Source organism: Amblyomma maculatum, chromosome 10 (genome assembly GCF_055883805.1).
Source record: "Amblyomma maculatum isolate TAMU_Amacu chromosome 10, ASM5588380v1, whole genome shotgun sequence".
In the NCBI taxonomy this organism is placed as follows: Eukaryota; Metazoa; Arthropoda; class Arachnida; order Ixodida; family Ixodidae; genus Amblyomma; species Amblyomma maculatum.
This window is the reverse complement of record NC_139353.1, coordinates 83,414,303-83,435,655: the sequence shown is the minus strand read 5'-3', so window position 1 is coordinate 83,435,655 and position 21,353 is coordinate 83,414,303. Positions and strand designations below refer to the sequence as shown.

General features: G+C 49.5%; 1 protein-coding gene across 1 annotated transcript in view; it reads right to left on the bottom strand.

The window, feature by feature from the left end:
- Positions 1-21,353, bottom strand: part of LOC146176898 (neprilysin-11-like) — a 59,644-nt gene that overhangs the window by 21,417 nt on the left and 16,874 nt on the right. The gene's annotated exons all lie outside the window — the stretch shown is intronic.

The window sequence follows — 21,353 nt, the reverse complement described above, 5'->3', positions numbered from 1 at the left end:
ACGTATATTATCATGCGGATACGAGTCCTCAAGGGCCCTCGGTTCCTAACACGAACGCCGGCGGATGCGTCTCTAATGAGGCGAAACGCAGCCGCCAGCTGTTGGATACAGGTGTACGTGGACTGTGTTGTGCCGTGTCAGTTCATATTAAAGTGGTCAACTTAGTAAGTAGCCCCCAAAGTGGCACCACGTTCTCTCAGCTTTCCCTATCACCTTCCTCACTCCTTGTACAGCTCGGTTGAGGTGTCCACAATAAAGGTGTGACAGATACTGCGCCTTCCCGTTCCTATATAAAGACTTATTAGGGCAGAAGTCTATACGAACGCATGTGTCCGGGTGGTGGTGGTGGTGGCTGTAGGAAGGGAAAGAAAATGTACGGGCTTGCTACTGGCTCTGTAGCTAAGCCACCTCCGCTGCCTCGTGCAGACAGAAGAGAAAGCAGAGAGGAAAGAAAGGGAAGAGGGAGAGAAAGACGGGCGCCGCAAGAGACTACAAGGGGGCAATCATATTAGTCCCTTTTGGGTATATTCAACAATTTCAAAAGATGACAAGGACCTACATTGCATAACATGTGGGAGATGGGGCACTCTAGATCATATTATTTGGGAATGTAACAACAGCCCAGGAGCTAAAGAAAATATAGAGACGCCTGGGAGACCCTGCTGCGAAGCGAGGACCCTGCTCAGCAGCAGCAAGCCATCCACCTGGCGGCTGAGGCCGTTAAGCAACAATGCATATTCACCAGACCTTAGTTCGCGAGGCTCCTGAGTAAGGCTCCATCAGGCCTGCGTGCCGGGTAGTCCGAAACGGAGCTTCTTCTCGGTGGAAATAAAGGTTTTCAACAACAACGGTCGTCCACAACCGAAACGGTGGCGGGCGCAACGACGGCCCACAATAATAATGATGATGATGATGATGATAATAATAATAATAATAATAATAATAATAATAATAGTAATAATACCAATAATAATAATAGTAATAATAATAATTGGTTCACAGGGAGGGAAAGGCGCAGCATCTGTCACGCTATATGGACACCTGAACCGCGCCGTATGGGAAGGGATGAAGGTAGGAGTGAAAGTAGAAAGAGAGAAAGAGGAGCCTTAGTGGAGGGCTACGGAGTAATTTCGACCCCCTGGGGATCTTTAACGGCTCTGCCCTGATGGGGCTGGTGCAGGTGGGTCACCGCTGCTTGCGGCGGGGGCTGACCTGGCACCTAATTTTTATCTGTTGTAGGCCGTCATTGCACACGCCCCCGCTGGTGGTGGACGACGGCTGTTGTTGCGGCACGCGTCTTTCCTCCCTCTTCCTTTTCTTTCTTTTCTATTCTCTCTCCTGTCTGCACGAGGCAGCGGAGGTGGCCCCGCCGGGGTGGCACAGTGGTAAGACGCCCGACTACTGTCCGGAATTCCCGGGTTCGAACCCGACCTCGGCGGCTGTGTTTTCGATGGAGGCGAAACGAAGAGGAGTCCGTGTGCTGTGCGATGTCAGCGCACGTTAAAAATCCCCAGGTGGTCGAAATTACTCCGTAGCCCTCCACTACGGCTCCTCTTTCTCTCTTTCCACTTTCACTCCCATCTTCCTCCCTTCCCTTACGGCGCGGTTGCGGTGTCCACAGAAAACAAGTGAGACAGTTACCGTGCCTTTCCCTCCCTATAAATAAATCGGGCAGCGGAGGTGGCTCAGCTACAGAGCCAGTAGCAGGCCCGTGCATTTTCTTTTCCTTCTTCCTACAGCCACAACAACAACAACGCTGACATCGCACAGCACACGGACGCCACTTCGTTTCGCCTCCATCGAAACGCAGCCGCCGGGGTCGGGTTCGAACCCGGGAACTCCGGACAGTAGTCGGGCGTCTTACCACTGCACCACCCCGGCGGGGCCGACGGCCCACAACAGACAAAAATTCTGTGGCAGGCCAGTCCCCGCCGCATGTGGCGGAGACCTACCTGTCCCAGCCCAATGAGGGGAGTACCGGGTACTTCACATGAGTCCGGAAGCTAACGCGTCAAACGCAATGTAGTGCGCCTCGATGCCGTTCGCCTCCGCTGGAGGTGAAAAGCATCGAGGCACCCTAGCGCAATGTAAAGTCCCTCAATAATTAGCGCAGTGGCTTGTGTAGGGCCACCTCGCGGCCATCCAAAAATGAATTTTGAAGCGAAAAGCTTCACTACGAGGGTCAGAGTCGAGCTTCGCGTATTCTGTATGCCATATATAGTATGCCGTATGCGGTATGCCACGACTGAGTGGTGCCACAGCCAAGACCAGCTGCGCAGCCCCCTCGCCAAGCCAATGTTAACGGTGGCCAAGCTCCGCCGACGTTGCAGATTTCCTAGGAACCCATGCATTTGGAAGTCATCGTAACTATCACTAACCATCACTTACTTGTTAAGGGGTGTTTAACTAACACTAATCAGACATTAACGAGTACTCAAAAAGTGCAAGGCATGGTTACCTATCACTAACCAATAGTAAAAGCTCCGCCGGCGTTGCAGATGCCGATAAGAATCCATGCATTTGGAGGTCTCGTAACTATCACTTACTAATTAAGGAGTGTTTAACTAACACTAATCAGACATTAAAACTAGTACTCAGAAAGTGCAAGTCATGCTTAACTATTACTAACCAATAGTAATGGTTAGACGTTTCAAGACGGCCATAGCCGTCACACTGTGACGTCATGACGTCAAATCTAGTCATGTATTTGAACGGATTTGAACGGATGTCGAATAAAGGCTTTTACGTTCCTTTTAAATCCAAGGCAGAATTTTGGTTGCGAAGCATGCGGTTCCCATGGTATCGCAAATGTATCAAACGAGAAGCATGTTTCATTGTGATGGGCACCATTCGTTCGTGTAGCCATGGCAAGCATTCTTGAAACAGCGTTACGGGTAGCCACTCTAAACGTAAGAGGGCTGTGTGCAAGGAGACGGCAGTGTCAACTTAGTCGCGTTCTTCTTGACAATGACCTACATGTAGTTGCCGTCCAGGAGACAAAAATGGAAAACGAAGAAACGACTGATCGAATAGTGTCCAATTTCCGTATGCAGTCATGTATGTGTATGTCATGCAGATAGTGGATCAGGTGGTTGTGCCCTATTCATACGCAATAACATTGGGATTTCTGTGGAATCAGTGCTGTCTTGTCAAAGTGGGCGCCTTTTAGTCGTTGATTTCACCTATTCTGGTCTGTCTTTCCGTGTCATTTGCGCCTATGCACCGAATGTTGAAACAGAGCGTCGATACTTCTTTGAGCGTTTTGATGCTTACATACACTGTGATAGAGTGATAGTACCGTTGGGAGATTTCAACTGCGTGTGCTCAGCTTGGGATCGCGCTAAGCGTGCACGTGTCCGAGACAAAAGTGCAGAGATGCTAAATGCAATGGTACATGAATGAAATCTCGAAGACATAGGAAGCGTGCTGACCGGTGAAAATCGTCCGCAGTACACTCATTTCCAACGTGAAAGTCACGCGAGACTAGACAGAATATATGCATCACATGAGTTGGTGTCCTTATGTACTGCCTACGAAGTCAAGCCCGTCCAGTTTAGTGATCATTGCTTGGTGATGGCAACGTTTGGGGAAAGACAGAGGAATATTCGATTCAACTGGGACCTATGGAAATTAAATGTGAGGCTGTTGGAGAATGAGGTCTTCGTTAACGCAGTAACGGAAGAATTCGAAAAGTTACTTGAAATGCAACCCCCCTGTTTTGCAGTCGAATGGGAGGAATTTAAACAGCGAGTTAAAATGAAAGCCATCGAAAAAGCAGCCTCAAAGCATACCAGCAAAGAGAGAACGAAACAAAACTCCAGCAAGAACTGGAGTTCTTGATAAGCATGGAAAACATTCAATTACACGAAAGAAATAAGGGAAGTTAAAAGCCAGCTGGAAGGTGTGCATGCGAAAAAATACAAAGCGGCGAGTGTACGCGCTAGATCAGAGAAGCTCTGGGCAGGAGAAACGCCAACTAAGCGAGCGCTATCTGACGAAAAAAGATATGCATGTCAGAAAGAAATACGCCAGTTATCAACCGGGAACGCAATCACATCGGATGACACCGTTATCAAAAAAGTGGTTGCCGATCATTTTAATGATCTGTTTAGTTGCTCACGCGAGGCAAAAGACGGATTCCAGAAATTCCTTTCGCTTATGCCACGTCTCGATGAAACAGTCAAGAAGCAACTGGAGCAGCCAATTACTGAGGGCGAAATAGAATGCGCACTCGACGCCCTCGCCCTAGGTAAAACACCCGGGCCTGATGGTCTAGGAGCGACTTTTTACAAAGTTTTCAGAGCGAAGGCAGCCCGCATGTTGCATAAGGTTCTGGATGAAGCTTACGAAATAAAAAGAGTGTCCTTGTCTTTTACAACTTCGCACATTGTGCTCATACCAAAGAGTGATGATGCGGATAAGCGTTTGTTGGTAGGGTCCTATCGTCCGATCACTCTTACCAATGTAGACTACAAGATTTTTATGAAAGCTCTGGCCAAACGCTTGCAGTCAGTGATAACAACTTTAGTTGGACCGCATCAGACTTGTGGCATAAAAGGCAGAAGTATAGCAACTAATGTCCATGTTGCTCGAAGTATTCTTGAGTGTTGCGATGCATTTGGTGACCGCGTGGCTATGATGCAGCTCGACCTGGCGAAGGCGTTCGACCGTGTCTCGCACGAAGTTCTGCTATGCGTTTTGGAGCATTCGAACATCGGTACTGTTATAACCGAGGGAGTGAGAATGGCCTACACGAACTGCTCAACGCGAGTCATAGTAAACAGAGAACTCACTGGCAGCCTGCCAGTTTTGTCGTCCGTGAGGCAAGGATGTCCGCTGTCACCCTTGCTGTTCGCTGTTTACCTCGAGCCACTCTGTTTGACCATTGCAAATAGCCAACTTATAACAGGTTATAGACTGCAGGCGGCTCGTTAAAATCTTGGCTTACGCCGATGATATCGCCTTTTTTTGCTCCGACAGAGACAGTATTCAGCATGCCACAACTGTTGTACAACAATTTTGTGAGTGCACCGGGGCCCAGATAAACTGGGAAAAGAGTCATGGCTTTTGGCATGGAGACTGGGAAGCCACGTCGGACAATTTTTGTCGGCTCAATTGGTCATTGTTCCAAAACGTTATCTTGGTGTCCCGCTTGATGCCTATCGCGACCCAGAGCCATATTGGGCTAACCAAGCGTTGTTTGCAAAAGAAAAGGCTGACGCGTGGCAAGGAAGGCAATTGTCGATGTTTTCCCGAGCAACAATCTGCAATCTCTTCCTTGTATTTAAGATCTGGTATGTAATGAATGTGTTGGGTGCCATGAGGATCAGTGCACAAAAAATTCATCGTGTTTTTGCTGTGTTCATTTGGGCTTCGACATGGGAGAGAACAAGTCGAACCAATCTTTTCCTTCCTGCCAAGAAGGGAGGACTAGGGCACGTGCATTTATTTATGCGCCAGGTTGTATCGCATTTTATATATCTACGCGACCAAAACAATCCATTTCTCCGCACAGTGATTCAAGTCAGGCTCAGCAGACTCCTTCCAGGGTTCGTGGTGTCGTCATGTCAAAATATGTGCGGTGCCGTGACTGGATATCTGCGTGAAGTTATGCTTGCTTATAGGATAAATGTGCGTTCCTCTCATGAGTATCTGTGCAATGTCACCAAGAAGAAACTCTATAGAGACTTCACTGACATCATGCTTCCCCAGCCACTGTACCGTTTTCCATACCGTGGAGGCCCCGGACAAGACGTCCTTAAAGGAGTTAAAAGAATGCCGGTAATATCTTCAGTCAAAACTTTTTTCTTTAAATTGCAGACTAACACGCTACCCGTTAAGACATGGCTTCATAGCAAAGGCATTTTCGTACCCTGGACTACAAATTGTTTTTTATGCAAAAACCCTGAAACAATACAGCATGTTTTCTTGACTGCTGGGACCCAATATTTCACTGGGATGTTTTACAGCGCACGCTTAAGAAACAGTTACCACTCGATCCATATGAAATAAGGTTCTTGCCGATAGAAACATCACCGGATATACCATATGATTTTATTGTGCTTCTGGGCCTGCACTCAATATGGAAAACGAGGATGCAATTTGAACATGCTGATCTTGTCGTGCGCCCTGTTCGCGAGCATTTTGTTGAAAGTGTCATTTCAATAAGAGAGTGTTACCGAGCACTCCCTGATCCACCAGAATGGATTACCTTGCTTGATGTTTTGGTGTCGCTGAGAGAATTTTAATCCGCGTTTGCCGAAGCCTGGCTTACGCGTTTTATGCACTGTATTCTGATTTCACTTTCAAATGTCAAAGTCGACAATAAAAAAAAAAAAAAAACTCGTGGCTGCGTGGTAGCGTCTCCGTCTTACACTCCGGAGACCCTGGTTCAATTCCCACCCAGCCCATCTTGGAAGTTGCTTTTTATTTATGAAGTGCATGCCGGGATTTATCGCTCACGGCCAACGCCGCCGACACCGACGACACCGGCTTTTCTGCGGCACAAGCTCCTTAACGCTACCGCGTTAAAATGCACGGGCCTGCTACTGGCTCTCTAGCTGAGCCACCCCCGCTGCCTGATTGATTTATATGAATGGACCGCGCCTTTCCCTTTATAGGAAGGGAAAGGCGCGGTTTTCTGTTGACATCTCAGCCACGCCGTAAGGGAAGGGAGGAAGGTCGGACTGAAAGTGGAAAGAGAGAAAGAGGAGCCGTAGTGGAGGGCTACGGAGTAATTTCGACCACCTGGGGATCTTTAACGCACTGCCCTGATGGGGCGGGGCAGGTAGACCACCGCCGCTTGCGGTGGGGGCTGGCTTGCCTCCGAATTTTTATCTGTTGTAGGCCGTCATTGCACCCGCCAACGCTTGGGTGGTGGGCGACGGCTGTTGTTGCGGCGCACGTCTTTCTTTCCCTCTTCCCTTCCTTTCTTCTCTATTTTCTCTTCTGTCTGCCCCGCCGGGGTGGCACAGTGGTAAGAGGCCCGAATACTGTCCGGAATTCCCGGGTTCGAACCCGACCTCGACGGATGCGTTTCAATGGAGGCGAAACGAAGTGGCGTCCGTGTGCTGTGCGATGTCAGCGTTGTTGTTGTTGTTGTGGCTGTAGGAAGAAGGAAAAGAAAATGCACGGGCCCGCTACTGGCTCTGTAGCTGAGCCACCTCCGCTGCCTCGTGCAGATAGAAGAGAATATAGAGAAGAAAGAAAAGCAAGAGGGAAAGAAAGACGCGCGCCGCAACAACAGCCGTCGTCCACCACCAGCGGTGGTGTGTGCAATGACGGCCTACAACAGATAAAAATTCGGTGCCAAGCCAGCCCCCGCCGCAAGCAGCGGTGACCCACCTGCACCAGCCCCATCCGATGTCAGCGCACGTTAAAGATCCCCAGGTGGTCGAAATTACTCCGTAGCCCTCCACTACGGCTCCTCTTTCTCTCTTTCCACTTAAACTCCCACCTTCCTCCCTTCCCTTATGGCGCGGTTCAGGTGTCCACAGAAAACGAGTGAGACAGTTAGAGCGCATTGCCCTTCCAGTGAACCAATTAATTTCTCTTCTGTCTGCACGAGGCAGCGGAGGTGGCTCAGCTACAGAGTCAGTAGCAGGCCCGTGCATTTTCTTTTCCTTATTCCTACAGCCACAACAACAACAACCGCCGGGTGGTAGAGTGGAAAGACGCCCGACGACTGTGCCAGAGCACTTGGGTTCGATCCCGACCTCGGCGGCTGCGCTTAGATGGAGGCGAAACGAAGAGGCATCCGTGTGCTATGCGTTGTCAGCGCATGTTAAAGATCCCCAGGTGGTCCAAATTACACCGTAGCCCTCCACTACGACTCCTTTTTCTCTCTATCCACTTTCACTCCCACCTTCCCCTTTCCTTACGGCGCGGCTCAGGTGTCCACAGCCACAAATGTGACAGATACAGCGCCTTTCCCTTCCTGCGAATCAATTAATAATAATAATAATAATAATAATAATAATAATAATAATAATAATAATAATAATAATAATAATAATAATAATAATAATAATAACCTTTAACGTGCGCTGACATCGCACAGCACACGGACGCCTCTTCGTTTCACCTCCATCGAAACGCAGCCGCCGAGGTCGGGTTCGAACCCGGGTACTCCCTCCGCTGCCTGATTTGATTTATTTATAGGAAGGGAAAGGCGCGGTAACTGTCGCACTTGTTTTCTGTGGACACCGCAACCGCGCCGTAAGGGAAGGGAGGAAGGTGGGAGTGAAAGTAGAAAGAGAGAAAGAGGAGCCGTAGTGGAGGGCTACGGAGTAATTTCGACCACCTGGGGATCTTTAACGTGCGCTGACATCGCACAGCACACGGACGCCTCTTCGTTTCGCCTCCATCGACCTCCGCTGCCTCGTGCAGACAGAAGGCGGAGGAAAAAATAGAGAAGAAAAGGAAGAGGGAGAGAAAGACGCACGCCGAAACAACAGCCGTCGTCCACCACCGAAGCGGTGGCGGGTGCAATGACGGCCTAAAACAGATAAAAAGTCGGTGGCAGGCAAGCCCCCGCCGCAAGCAGCGGTGACCTACCTATCCCAGCCCCATCGCCTACCGTCCCAGTAGGGCTAGGACAGCCACCCTTCACCATCTGTGTTCGTTTTCCGCAAAAGATCTCCAGGTGCTCGAAATTACTCCGAAGCCCTCCACTACGGCTCCCCTTTCTGTCTATCCACTATCACTCCTGCCTTCCTCCCTTCCCCTGAGGCACGGTTCAGATGTCCACAGAAGCAAGTTTGACAGATACTGCGGCTTTTCTTTCCTGTGAACCAATTATTATGAAATCATCGCTTTGCGCACTTTCGAGCAGATTGATCTATTTTGCTCGTTTCATGAGCACAGCAGATAAGACATGCCGTTAAACATGTTATAAAGAGCGTTATAGCATAAAGTCTTTTTTGGACTGATTATCGGCGATTATGTTTGAAGTGCGCAAGCCGCGCGGAAGCGCAACGTGAAACCTGGCGTGTTGCTGAACAAATTACAAGCGGGATGCGACTCTGACCATGAGGTTAGCTTTGAGATCTCGGAAATAAAAATATTGATAGCAATATGGCGAAAACCTTTGAGCTGATTCTACTGTAGGTTTTATTTGCCATATGCACGCCGATCACACAGCGCTTTATCTGTGCAGGTTGATGATGATGATGATAGTGTTAGCTGCATTCGAGGTGAGCAGCTCCCCTCGGCGTCGATGGCGCGCACTCTTTGCGGCGTTTGTTTTTGATAGCTGGCGGCAGATGGCCTACGCCACGCGCCATCCTGGAGGTCGGGTTGAAGACATCTTTTCACCCCTACGTTGCCACGGAGACGGCAGGAACGCTAGACAAGGAGAACTAAGATAATGTTACGAACTTGCAGAGCACGGATGAGGGAAGAAGGAAGAGGAAGAAGGAGTGTGCGTGCCTGTTCGACATTTGCCTTGTGGCACCTGTGTCACTCCCCGCTGGCCGTGTGTAGCTGGCGTACTGAACGGGCTAGAACGTCTCGGTCGCAACGCTAAGGGCGTAACATTGTGGTGGAGGTGCTGGGTGTAGCGCAAGGGATCGTCACCCGGCTCCTCCACCACAATGTTCCGCCCTTAGCGTCGCGACCGGCTAGAACTTCTCGGTCGGGATGCTAAGGGCGTAACAATGGGCTTCTCACGTGCACGGCGTGGCATAGTTTGATTTAGTTAGGCGTTTGCCTGGTGATCGGAGGGGTAGGAGTTGGATTCCAGGTGGAGAATGATTTTGAAGCGAAAGCTTCACTAAGCCACGTAGCCGAGCCGTCGAGTATGCATGGTTTTCACCTTCAAGTGACCTTAACATATACTGTGCCTTTCCTTTCTTATAAACAAATTTACAATGGAAGCGAAACCTTCACCAGGTTTTCGAGTGACATTGAAGGTTGCCTTCATGATTTTGACCTAATTAAAGGGGTAGGAACACCAATGTTCGTGCTGCACTTTTGCGTGGTAAATCGTCATCATCAGCCTGACTATACCCACTGCAGGGCGAATACCTCTGCCATATTCCTCCAATTAAACCCGTCCTGTGCTCGCTGCATACTCTTGACGCCTGCGAACTTCTTAACCTCGTCCGCCCACTACCGCCCCCTGTTACCCTTCCCTTCCCTTGGAATCCGGTTTGTCACCCTAAGCGACCATCGGTTATCCTCTCTTCGCACTCATGTCCTGCCCATGCCCATTTCTTCTTCTTGATTTCCACTAGAATGTCTGTAACTTGAGTTAATTTCTGACCCACTCTGCAAGTTTTCTATCTCTCAACGTTACACCTACAATTTTTCGTTCCATAGCCCTGTGTGTTGTCCGTGTGGTAAATAGTTCGTAGTGATTTTGTAAGCATAGAACAGAACCCCAAAATCGAATTATGTAATTTATTATGATAATATTAGTACGCAGCACTTTCGGTTTCAGTTCGTAGTAGCATGTTTTTACTTGGCGTCAAAAAACAAAAGACATAACATTGAAGAGTCATGTGGGCAAACACTCGTGACATCAACTAGTAGGCGCGTCGCTTGCTCTGTTTGCAGCGTGACTCCGCCATATGCTCTCATGGTGTTGTTACAGTGCGGAATCAGTTGATCAACTGCGTAAACATGATGTTTCCGTCATTTTGGCGTTCCTGTCACGCCGTCATCGTCGCATCTGCGAACAGCTGTCACCAATTCGCTCACCGAAAACTTGTTGCTCCTAGCAGTGGCGATGTCGGCCGATCGCTGCGCTACAATTTTGACCAATTTCCTACCCTGTGTGAGCGGGTAAAAAAAAAAGCGGGAGAGGCTCTGATTATGAAGGATCGCGTTTGAATTGCACTGATCGAGGCACCGCTTTTGTGCTCCGTCTTGAGCGCCGGTTCACGTGTAAGAATATGGTGATGAGAGAAGCGAATGAAAATGGTCCTTGATCATAGTTTTGGCTATAGGAAACTGAAATTGACAATTGCTTACATCGCAGACCGCGCGTACAATCACCACGAAGCGTCGGTATGACCCTCGCGCACCGTGCAATGTTGCAAATGCCCCGAAACAGTCATCGCCGCTAATTGTGGAGAGCAAATTAGGCCGATTGAGGACAGTCGCCGTACACACGTTTTGTCGAGCTTATGAGCGGTGATGGAAGACGAATTATTACTACAGAGTTTAGTTGCTGACCCGTTCTGAAGGGCCGTCCCGTGAAACAGACCTAAGTAGGGCAGGAAGAAAGCAGTGCATTTCGTCGCCTGGCACGCCCGCGGGAGGCGCCACTGCCGAAGCCTCCTCACTTGTGCAGCCATGTTACTGTTGCACGAGTATATCATCAGTCCTGATAACGTTTGTATTTTCTAGTACAACGCCAAGGAGTGATACACTGCCTCACTGCACCGCCGCCCGGCCACTCCGGTCTCGGCTACGGCGACCGACAACACCGTCCGCCGACCATTGACGCGTTGTCGGCGGCCTTCGCAAATGCTAGTGAATGAATATAGCCATCAATCATAATTTTGGCTACAGTAATCTGTTGTGCGTTGTGCAGTCCGTGCTTTAGAACTGTTAGAGCGCTGCCATGCTAAAACCGTCGAAACTAGCTGACCAGCAGCATATCGTCTCTTACGTCAGAAAACTATGCAGTGATGTCACAAATAATTATGGTTTTTTCAGTGAACCTACGGCACAGTCAGCGCACTAGCAATCGGTCCGGAATAATAATTGGTTCACAGGACGCGAAAGGCGCAGTATTGTAACACTTGCTCTGTGGACACCTGAACCGCGCCGTAAGGGAAGGAAGGGAGGTGGGAGTGAAAGCAGTGAAAGTGTAAACAGAGAAAGGGGAGCCGTAATGGAGGGCTACGGAGTAATTTCGATCGCCTGGGGATATTTAACGTGTGCTGACATCGCACAGCTCACGAGATAGAGCATTTCCACAAACATTAAAAAAGAACGAAAGAATGAAAATATTTTCTACACCTCCCTTGAGTTAAATACTTGACTGTGACGGTGTTCATACACAAAGGAAGGCGTGACAGGCGTTAAAAAATAATTCGTTCACAGGAAGGAAAAGGCGCAGTATTTGCCACACTTGTTTCCATGGACACCTGAACCGCACCGTAAGAGAACGGAGAAGGGTGGGAGTGAAAGCGGAAGGACAGAAAAAGAAGCCGGTAGTGGAAGGCTACGGAGTAATCTCGACCATCTGGGGATATTTAACGTGCGCTGTCATCGCACAGCACTCGGACGCCTCTTCGTTTCGCTTCAATAGAAACGCAGCCGCCGGCAGTCGGGTTCGAACCAGGGTACTCCGGCACTGACAAGCGTTGTAGAACCTTGCAATTTGGTGTCTCTACCCCCTTTAAATGTGGTTGTCCAAGATTTCGCGGTGTGCACCCAAATGTATACTGCGCCTCCTTTTCCTCAAAATAATAATTGGATGTGCTGTGCGATGTCAGTGCACGTTAAAAATCCCCAGGTGGTCGAACTTGCTCTGTAGCCCTCCACTACGGCTCCCCTTTCTCTCTTTCCACTTTCACTTCCAATCAATCAGTCCTCCCTTCCCTGTAACAGATACTGCGCCTTTCTCTTCATGTGAACCAATTATTATTATTCACAGGATACAGTATCTGCCACATTTATTTCTGTGGACACCTGAACCGCGCCGTAGGGGAATTGAGGAAGGTAAGAGCGAAAGTGGAGAGAAAGAGGACGATGACGATGAAAAACATTTGATATATACAAGGAGGGTACGGGTGATGGGGCTGGGACAGGTAGGTCACCACCACTTGCGGCGGGGACTTGCCTGCCACCGAATTTTTATCTGTTGTAGGCCGTCATTGCACCCGCCACCGTTTCGGTGGTGGACGACACCAAACTCATGCATTCTTCCGATACACCTCCACTGGAACTTCTCCAAAAACTTAGACATCAGTACTTCCCTACATACCCTCCTGTAACGCACCCCGATTATGCAGGCCCCCCTAACGACCTCCTCGACCAACCCATTACAGAAGCAAAGGTTCAGGCTGAATTCCAAAAACTTAACACATCCTCAGCCCCCGGTCCAGACGGGGTTCATAACAAGGCACTCCGGAATCTCGACGCTCAATCTGTTGCCGCCCTTGCTGAATACTTTAACGAGTGCTGGCAAACGGGCACCCTCCCACCGCAATGGAAAGAGGCCAAAATCGTCTTCATACCCAAACATGGGAAACCTGTGCTCACCTCAGACCCATCTCCATCACTTCTTCTGTTGGAAAGCTCATGGAGCATGTACTCCAGACTAGGCTGTGCCAGTACCTATAAGGCAACAATCTTATGCCCCCTTGTATGTTTGGATTTCGTCCTGGGCTTTCCACACAGGACGTCTTTCTACAGCTATAAAACAGCACATTCTCGACTCCCAAACCTACGACACCAAAGCTATCCTAGGTGTGGACCTCACTAAAGCATTCGATAACGTTACGCACTCAGCTATCCTACAGAACCTTAGAACCCTGGGAGTCGCCGCCAGGATGTACAACTACATCCGAGATTTCCTCAGCCACCGCACAGCCACACTTACCTTCGGCGACCACCGCCTCCCAAGCATCACGCTGGGAGCACGAGGTACGCCCCAGGGTGCCGTCCTATCCTCTATTTTATTCAATATAGCACTTCTTCACCTACCCCAAAACCTAGCTCAAATCCCCGACATGCATTTCAACCTCTACGCCGACGGCATCACTGTCTGGACAAACCACGGCAGTGACACCGAAATAGAAGAGCACCTACAATTGGCACTAACTACCATCGATACATACGTACGGGAGCATGGCCTGACCTGCTCCCCTTCAAAAATCAGAGCTCTTTCTCTACCGCCCCAAGCAACAGGACAACGTCAATCCTCCCATCTCCCTCATGCTAGGTACCCATTCCATCCCACTAGTATCCAAAATCCGAGTGCTAGGGCTAATGCTCCACTCCCATGGCGCGCACGGAGAAGTCATAAAGGCTCTCCAAACACACGCTCAACAGGCCACCCGACTGATTCGCCACATAGCGAACCGCCGGGCTGGCCTACGCGAGCGAAACACCCTTCGCCTCATCCAGGCTTACATCATAAGCCGCATCGTATATGCCCTTCCATACCTACCCCTCCGACAGAAGGAGAGAGGCCGGGTAAACGCGCTCCTGCGGAGTTGCACGAAGATGGCTCTACGCCTTCCCCCCAGCACATCCAACGATCGGCTTCTCAAACTCGGTGTCCACAACACCTTTGAGGAACTTACAGAAGCCACCTTTACGGCACAAATATACCGTCTATAGAACTCAAAGGCTGGCCGCGCTCTATTATCCAAATTAAACCTAAACGCAATTACACACCCTACCAAGGGTGTCCCCCTTTCTTCTATCTTCCGCTCTAACCTCAATACACCCCCCTCCCCAAGAACATGCACCCTGAGCGAGATGGGAACCGCAGAATAGCAAGGGCTCGGGCCCTCCACAAACAGTATAGCGAGGACCATGAGGTGGTCTATGTGGACGCAGCGGAATATACGTCATGCCACCGAATGGCCCTGGCGGTAGCCGACAATCAAGCAAAACTTCTAACCTCCAGCTCAATCATCACCAATTCGGCCATAGAGGCAGAAGAGGCAGCCATCGCGCTTGCTCTGACCTCTACATCTGCCAACATAATTATCTCTGACTCCAAATCTGCCATTCTCAACTAAGCCAATGGCTACATATCTCGCACCGCTGCTCGCTTACTACGCTTCTGGCAGCCCCGGCACCCTGTAACCCTTATCTGGACGCCAGCACATGCCGGCCTCCCTGGCAACGAAGAGGCTCATTCTCTAGCCCGAGGTCTCACATTCCGGGCAGGAGGAGATGAGCCCCTTCTTCAGGCCGAGGAGCGTCTGCTCTCCTTCCGCGATATTCTCTCATATTACCGGGACAAACGAAGAGAATACGCACCCCCAGCCCCGGCCCTTGCCATAGCGCAGGCCGCACACTGGCGACGACTACAAACTCGCACTGCTCCATACCCCATACTACTACATGCCAGATACCCAGACCAATTTCCCTCCTCATGCAAACTTTGCGGCAAACCAGGAGATTTCCTACACACCCTCCTCACATGCCCCACCTTCCCTCATCCCCCATCACCGACCGTGGCGGAGTCTTACTGGGAAACTCTACTGACCAGCACTTCTGCTCAAGACCAGCGCCGGATCATCTCCAGTGCTATGAGAAGGATAGCGCTCCAAGGGCTATCTTTCGCTTTGTAAGGGTGCCCTCCTCACAGTGAGGGAGCACCCAAGTGCCATGTAGGGCCACTATTCATATCATTGGCATTAAATGTTTTTACCACCACCACTGCTGTTGCGGCGCGCGTCTTTCTCTCTCTCTCTTCCTTTTCTTTTTTCTCTCTTTTCTCTTCTGTCTGCACGAGGCAGCGGGGTGGTGGTGCAGTGGTAAGATGCCCGACTACTGTGCCGGAGTACCCGGGTTCGAACCCGACCTCAGCGGCTGCGTTTCGATGGAGGCGAAACGAAGAGGCGTCTGTGTGCTGTGCGATGTCAGCGCACGTTAAAGATCCCCAGAGGGTCGAAATTACTCCGTAGCCCTCCACTACGGCTTCTCTTTCTCTCTTTCCACTTTCACTCCCACCTTCCTTTCTTCCCTTACGGCGCGGTTGAGGTGTCCACAGAGAACAAGTGAGACAGTTACCGCGCCTTTCCCTTCCTATAAATCAATCAATCAATCAATTGTTGCGCCGATAGGTCAGAGCAGCCGAGCAGGGCCGCCTCTCATCCTCCCGGGAAGGGTTGGGTACGGGGTGGGGGGTAGATGGAGGCTTTTTTGACATGCCCACACCATGTGAAAAGTGTCCTAGGACTTTCCCTCGCAATACGGGCATTTCCCCGTGCAAGCAGAAAGTGAGCGCACGGGCGGCGGCATCAGCCTTTTCGTTTACCTCGAGGCCAGTTTGAGCCTGAGTCCAGATCATCGTTCGATGAGCGGGGGCACGGAGATAATCGCTGTTTTGTAAAATTTTGCTGGCGAAGTTCGATATGTACTTTTGCTCGATATTGCAGCAGGCATCCCTCGAGTCGGTATGATGACCCGCGAGTCCTGATCTGCGGCGGCTAAAGCAACGGCAACCTCTTGCGCGTCTGTTATGTTGTGTACACGGAAAGCGAGACCGTTTATTATTGTGTTTTGATGAGCGACTGCGGCCGTGTACCAACTCCCAAGGTGCGGGCCGGAGGCGTCCACGTAGAAGATTCCATGCTTGGGTCCGTAGTGGCGAGCCAAGGCTTCCGCTCGCGCGAGATGTCTGTCACCATGGTCCTCTCTGTCATGATGGCCGGAAGAGGGCGTACGCGCAAAGCATATCTCCACTCTGTTGGCATATGTACGCGCTCTTCCGAATGTATTGAGTGGTGAATGTGTAGTTGGGCAAGGAGACGGCGACCCGAAAGCGTTTTAGACAATCTTGTGTTGTTCATCAAGTGTGCCTCTCGCAGTTCATTAAAGGTGTTAACCATCCCCAGGCCAAGTGCGGGATTGTTGGAGGTGTTAACCGGGAGGTCGAGGGCACGCTTGAATATTTTACGGAGAATGACTTCTAATGTATTCTCGTCAAATTTGAGCAGGCGGAGGTATGGAGCCGAGTATAGGACTCGACTGGTTACAAATGCATGTGCCAGCCACAAAGGCGTTTTTGCATCGTAACCCCACGCAATTTTTCGAAACCCGGCGGACCATGCGGCCCACCTGGTCCCCCACAATACGCAATTTGGCCAGTGTTGTGTCAGCTCTGCGATGTTTGTGAATACAGACGCCCAGTACTCGAATCTCGTCGCGTTCGGGTATGGGTCCACTGTTAATGGTGAGGTCAGTTTTGGTGGTGCACTTTGATCATGGGCGTATGTGCACAAATTCCGATTTGGACGGGGAGCAGTGAAGGCCGCAACAATGGATGTAGTCGTCTACAATGTCCGCCGCTTGCAGCAGGTTGGCCTCCATTTCTCCTACCGAGCCGTGTTTAGGCCAGATGGTGATGTCGTCGGCATACAGCGCGTTCTGGATACCGTCGACCCTCGCCAGCTGAGGGGGAAGTTTCATTATAGCTAGATTGAATAGGAGTTGCGAGAGAACCGCTCCTTGCGGGATCCCTCGCGTGCATAGTACGTATGGGTCGTGTTCGGTGTCCTGAATCCGGATGTATGATTGTCCGTTAGTGAGAAATTGCCTAATATAGTTAAAGATGTTTTGGCCGCATGTCTGCTTGTGAATGATGTGTTAGAATAATTTCGTGGGTGACGTTTACCTTATCATTGAGGGGACATTCGATCGGGTTGAGAATTTCCCGGTCTAGTTGAAGCAGAACATCCTGTGCGGACCGGGGTGGGCGGAACGCGAACATGGTGTCTGCAAAAACATTTTTGCCCTCTACAAACGCAGACAGCCTGTCGCGCACCATCGTCTGCATTAATTTTCCACACAATAAGTAAGACAGATGGGGCGAAGGTTGTCTGTGGTAATGGCTTTACCAGCTTCGGGAAGGAAGCGCCGTCTTCCAATCAATTGGGAGTGGTGTTTCCCTGAGCCAAATGGAGTTGATGTAAGCGAGAAGTGTGGAGTATGCTGAATCAGGCATACTGGAAAGTACTTTGACAATGATTTGATCCTGTCCTGGTGCCATTCCTGGCTTCATTTTTGCTAAGGCCGCCTTCAGGTCATGTACTTGGAACAGTTGGTCCGGCTCTGCGTTCTCAGGACCTGCATACGAGTACGTGGACTCTCGGTGGCACTGTTGTGTACACAGATATTGATCTCGGAGTTTTCATGTCAAGTTTGACGCGTCTGCATCGAAGCTGTGAATGGCTCGTTATAGATGTTTTTGTATTTCTGGCCGGGTTTGGGTGGGGTCAATTAGGGCGCGGAAGAGGCGCCACGTACTCCGGCTTGACATTTGTCGCGCCGCTGTGTTGCATCGATTAACAGGTAGAGCATCCGTCTCGCATTCGAGAGGTACTGGGTTCGATTCCTGGTGCCGTCGGGTACCCACCAGTTATCAATGGGTACAAGCTTTCCCCCGGCAAGGGGCTCGGCACTTCTGGGGTGAAATGCCTGGGAAATGGGGTCACGGCCCAAATAGTTTCGCCGATGTGGCAGTGATCCGTTCCGCCATCGGACAATAAGTCCGCCTCGCGCGGCAAAAACCGCGTACTCTGCCGGTCGTTTGGTGAGATCGGCGATGCGAATTTTGAGCTTCCGATTGTGTTTTTGCCAACGCCATAGGCGGAAAAGGCTATGCCTGGCCTCCCAGAGGTGAAGGAGGTGGTTGTTCACCTCCGGGGTAGCCTTCGAGATTTGAATTTGGGTTTCTGTGAAGCGAAGGGTGAATATCAATTGCTGGGTCCAGACTGGGTACCCTTGGTCCTGCATGGGTGTCGAGTTGGTGTATTTTTGTCGGAATTTGGTCTAGTCGTGCAATTTTTCCTTTGCGAAGGGTTTTGCTAATAAGGCCGGAATGGTCGAAACTACGGAGCAGTTTCGACCATTTGGGGATCTTTAACTTGCGCTGACTTCGCACAGCACACGTGCGCTCTTTGTTTTACCTGTAACGAAACGCAGCCACCAGGGTCGAAATCGAATCTGGGCTTTTCCTCAAAATCTAACTTAGAGAGGCATCCCTGGATTTTGCGATATCACCTTTAACAACCTCAAGTTCAAAAACAGATATTACGCGTTTCCTTTCTTATAAACCAATGAAGAAGTGGAAGCTGTGACAGATTTTCTGTTCTTGGGCGCCAAGATTACCTCGGAAGGAGACTGCAGCCATGAAATTAGGAGACGCCTGCTTCTGGGAAAGAGAGCAATGGTTAGCCTTGACCGCCTAGTAAAGAGCAGAGACATTAGTCTGCCAACCAAGATCCGTATAACCCGTGCTATGGTCTTTCCAGTTGTGATGTATGGATGCGAGAGTGTGACTGTGAAAAAGGCTGACCGCCGAAGAATTGACGCGTTTGAATTGTGGTGCTGGCGAAGACTCTTAAGAGTTCCTTGGACTGCCAGAACATCAAATCAGTCGATATTGTTGACCATAAACCCTGACTGCTCATTGGAGGGTCAAATTCTAAAGTTAAAGCTCAGCTACTTTGGTCATCTGATGAGAAGAGAGGAGTCGCTGGAGAAAGATTTGATGTTGGGAAAGGTTGAGGGTCGCCGGAGAAGGGGTAGGCAGCGAACGCGATGGTTAGATGGCATTCTCGAGGCATTGCAGATGAAGCTATGTGATGTTAAGAAGATAGTGAGAGACCGGAAAGCGTGGCGTGACATGGTCCATAGGGTCACGAAGAGTCGGACACGACTGAACGCCTGAACTGAACTGAACAGTATTGACCAACATCGATCTGTGACGTAAGTACGATGCGGTGGCGCTTCGTTCGCTGGGCTGGGCCGACTGGGAATGAAAATTTGAGTTAGGGCCCATATGTATACATGGAACCGAAAGATTTCAAAGCCGTTTCCTCATTTTACGGGGCATCTATGATGTCGTTAGTCGGCGCAGAGCAATCATGAACATCTTTGAACAGATCGTAAAAGTATGAAATCTGATCACCGAGGCTAAGTATATTTAAAACACCACAAAACGTATGGGGGTGCGAGTTGTGAGAGCGAACACAGGTAAACACAGCTTACCGCAACATTTTTCTCGTTTCGCAGAGCACCAGAAGGGGTGGCCGTTAGTTAAACGTTGACCAGCGCTATGAAGAAGGGTGTGGAAAAGTATCCTGGGTCAATGGGGCCAGTCTACTTTTAAAACTTCTCGTTGTCTAGAATCTGAGTTAGAAATGCTTTGCGGTAGCGCGGCCCACACAAATTATATGCAAAGAACGGTTCGCAAAGAAGCAGACTTCGCGCCTACGAAAGCCGTTTTTAAGAGCTGGTGCATTAATTTAAGACCATGAATTTATATTCATGTATGCAGCAAAATTTCGCGTCTGATATCTTTGTAAAGCATATTTATCAGTAAATATGTGTGGTGCGTTTCCGGAGGAACCCCTATGTCTAGGAGGCGGCTTTTTTTTTTCGGTGAACGTCTTGCGTTACAGTCCGACATCATGTGACATGGCGGAAATAAAAAAAAGAAAACATTTCAAGTGCTGGCGACGTGCATGAGCCGCGTAAGGCTGTAATGATGCCGTCGAGGAACGGTTCATTTTGTAAACTGAGAGGAATAAAATGCAGAATAACTAGCATGACGTCATTCCATCCTGAAAAACTTAGATCGTAGCTAAGCAGAGGCGATAAGTATTAAAATGAATGCATCGGACTTGGGGGATCAGGTTTTATCTCAGACCTGAAGCCTTAGTCGCACACTGCAGCCAACCACACTCCGCGATGACGATGGGTATCTATAAGAGTGAGCAGGATGAAGATGAAGTAGCACGTTCAGCCGTGTGGAAGATGAAGCGCCACACAGTGCACACAATATGTAGTTGTGTCCCGATACACGCATGCAGTGAACAAGTCGTAAGCAAACATATTGAGCGGCTTTTTATTCCGACGTCCGTGCACGCGCTGTATGGTCTGCGCCGTATCGAAATAAAAAGGAAAGATAAGGAAACCGCACAGAAAGCTCAGTACGATATATAAAAGCCATATCGATACCACGGAGAAAAAGAAAACGAAACAATAGCTAGCCTATATGACCTTTGATGACCTTGCGCGCACACACCTGATTCAAAATAATTGTATATCTCCAGTATGCCTGGACGGTCTTTGCAGTGAAACGACTTGGAGAAAAAATGGCTGTGATTTAACTCTGGTTAAGCTAAAGGCTTGCGAAAGTAATACTATGGGTGGCTCCTCCTTGGTTTAGCTCGGTTATGCTTGGTTACCCAGTCGGAAAAACTACAGAAAATTTTCTGTCACGACAGAATTTCTGTGCGGTTTTTGAGGGGAAACGTGTTGTGACAACATAACATTCTGTAGCAGCATTATAAATTTCTGTAGCTACAACAGAAAAGTGCTACAGAAAGGCAGACAGCAGAAATGTACGAAAGAAAAACTGCAGATAAGTACTATAGAACTATAGAAAAATATGACGTTTACAAATGAACTACAGAATATTTTGTCGTATTTGTGACATGTTTCTGTAGTTTTCTTCGACTGGGTATCAATGAAGACAGAGGTTTAATTTAACTTATGAAGTAACTTTACTGTTAACTCCAGTGGACACATTTTTATGGTCTGTAAAGAAGTGTGTCTTGGTTTCCACTTTGTCAATTCTGTATTTTGACTCGTAAATCTCTGTAGAACTCAGTTAAAACTTCTTCCCCAGAGGGTGGCCGACGTGG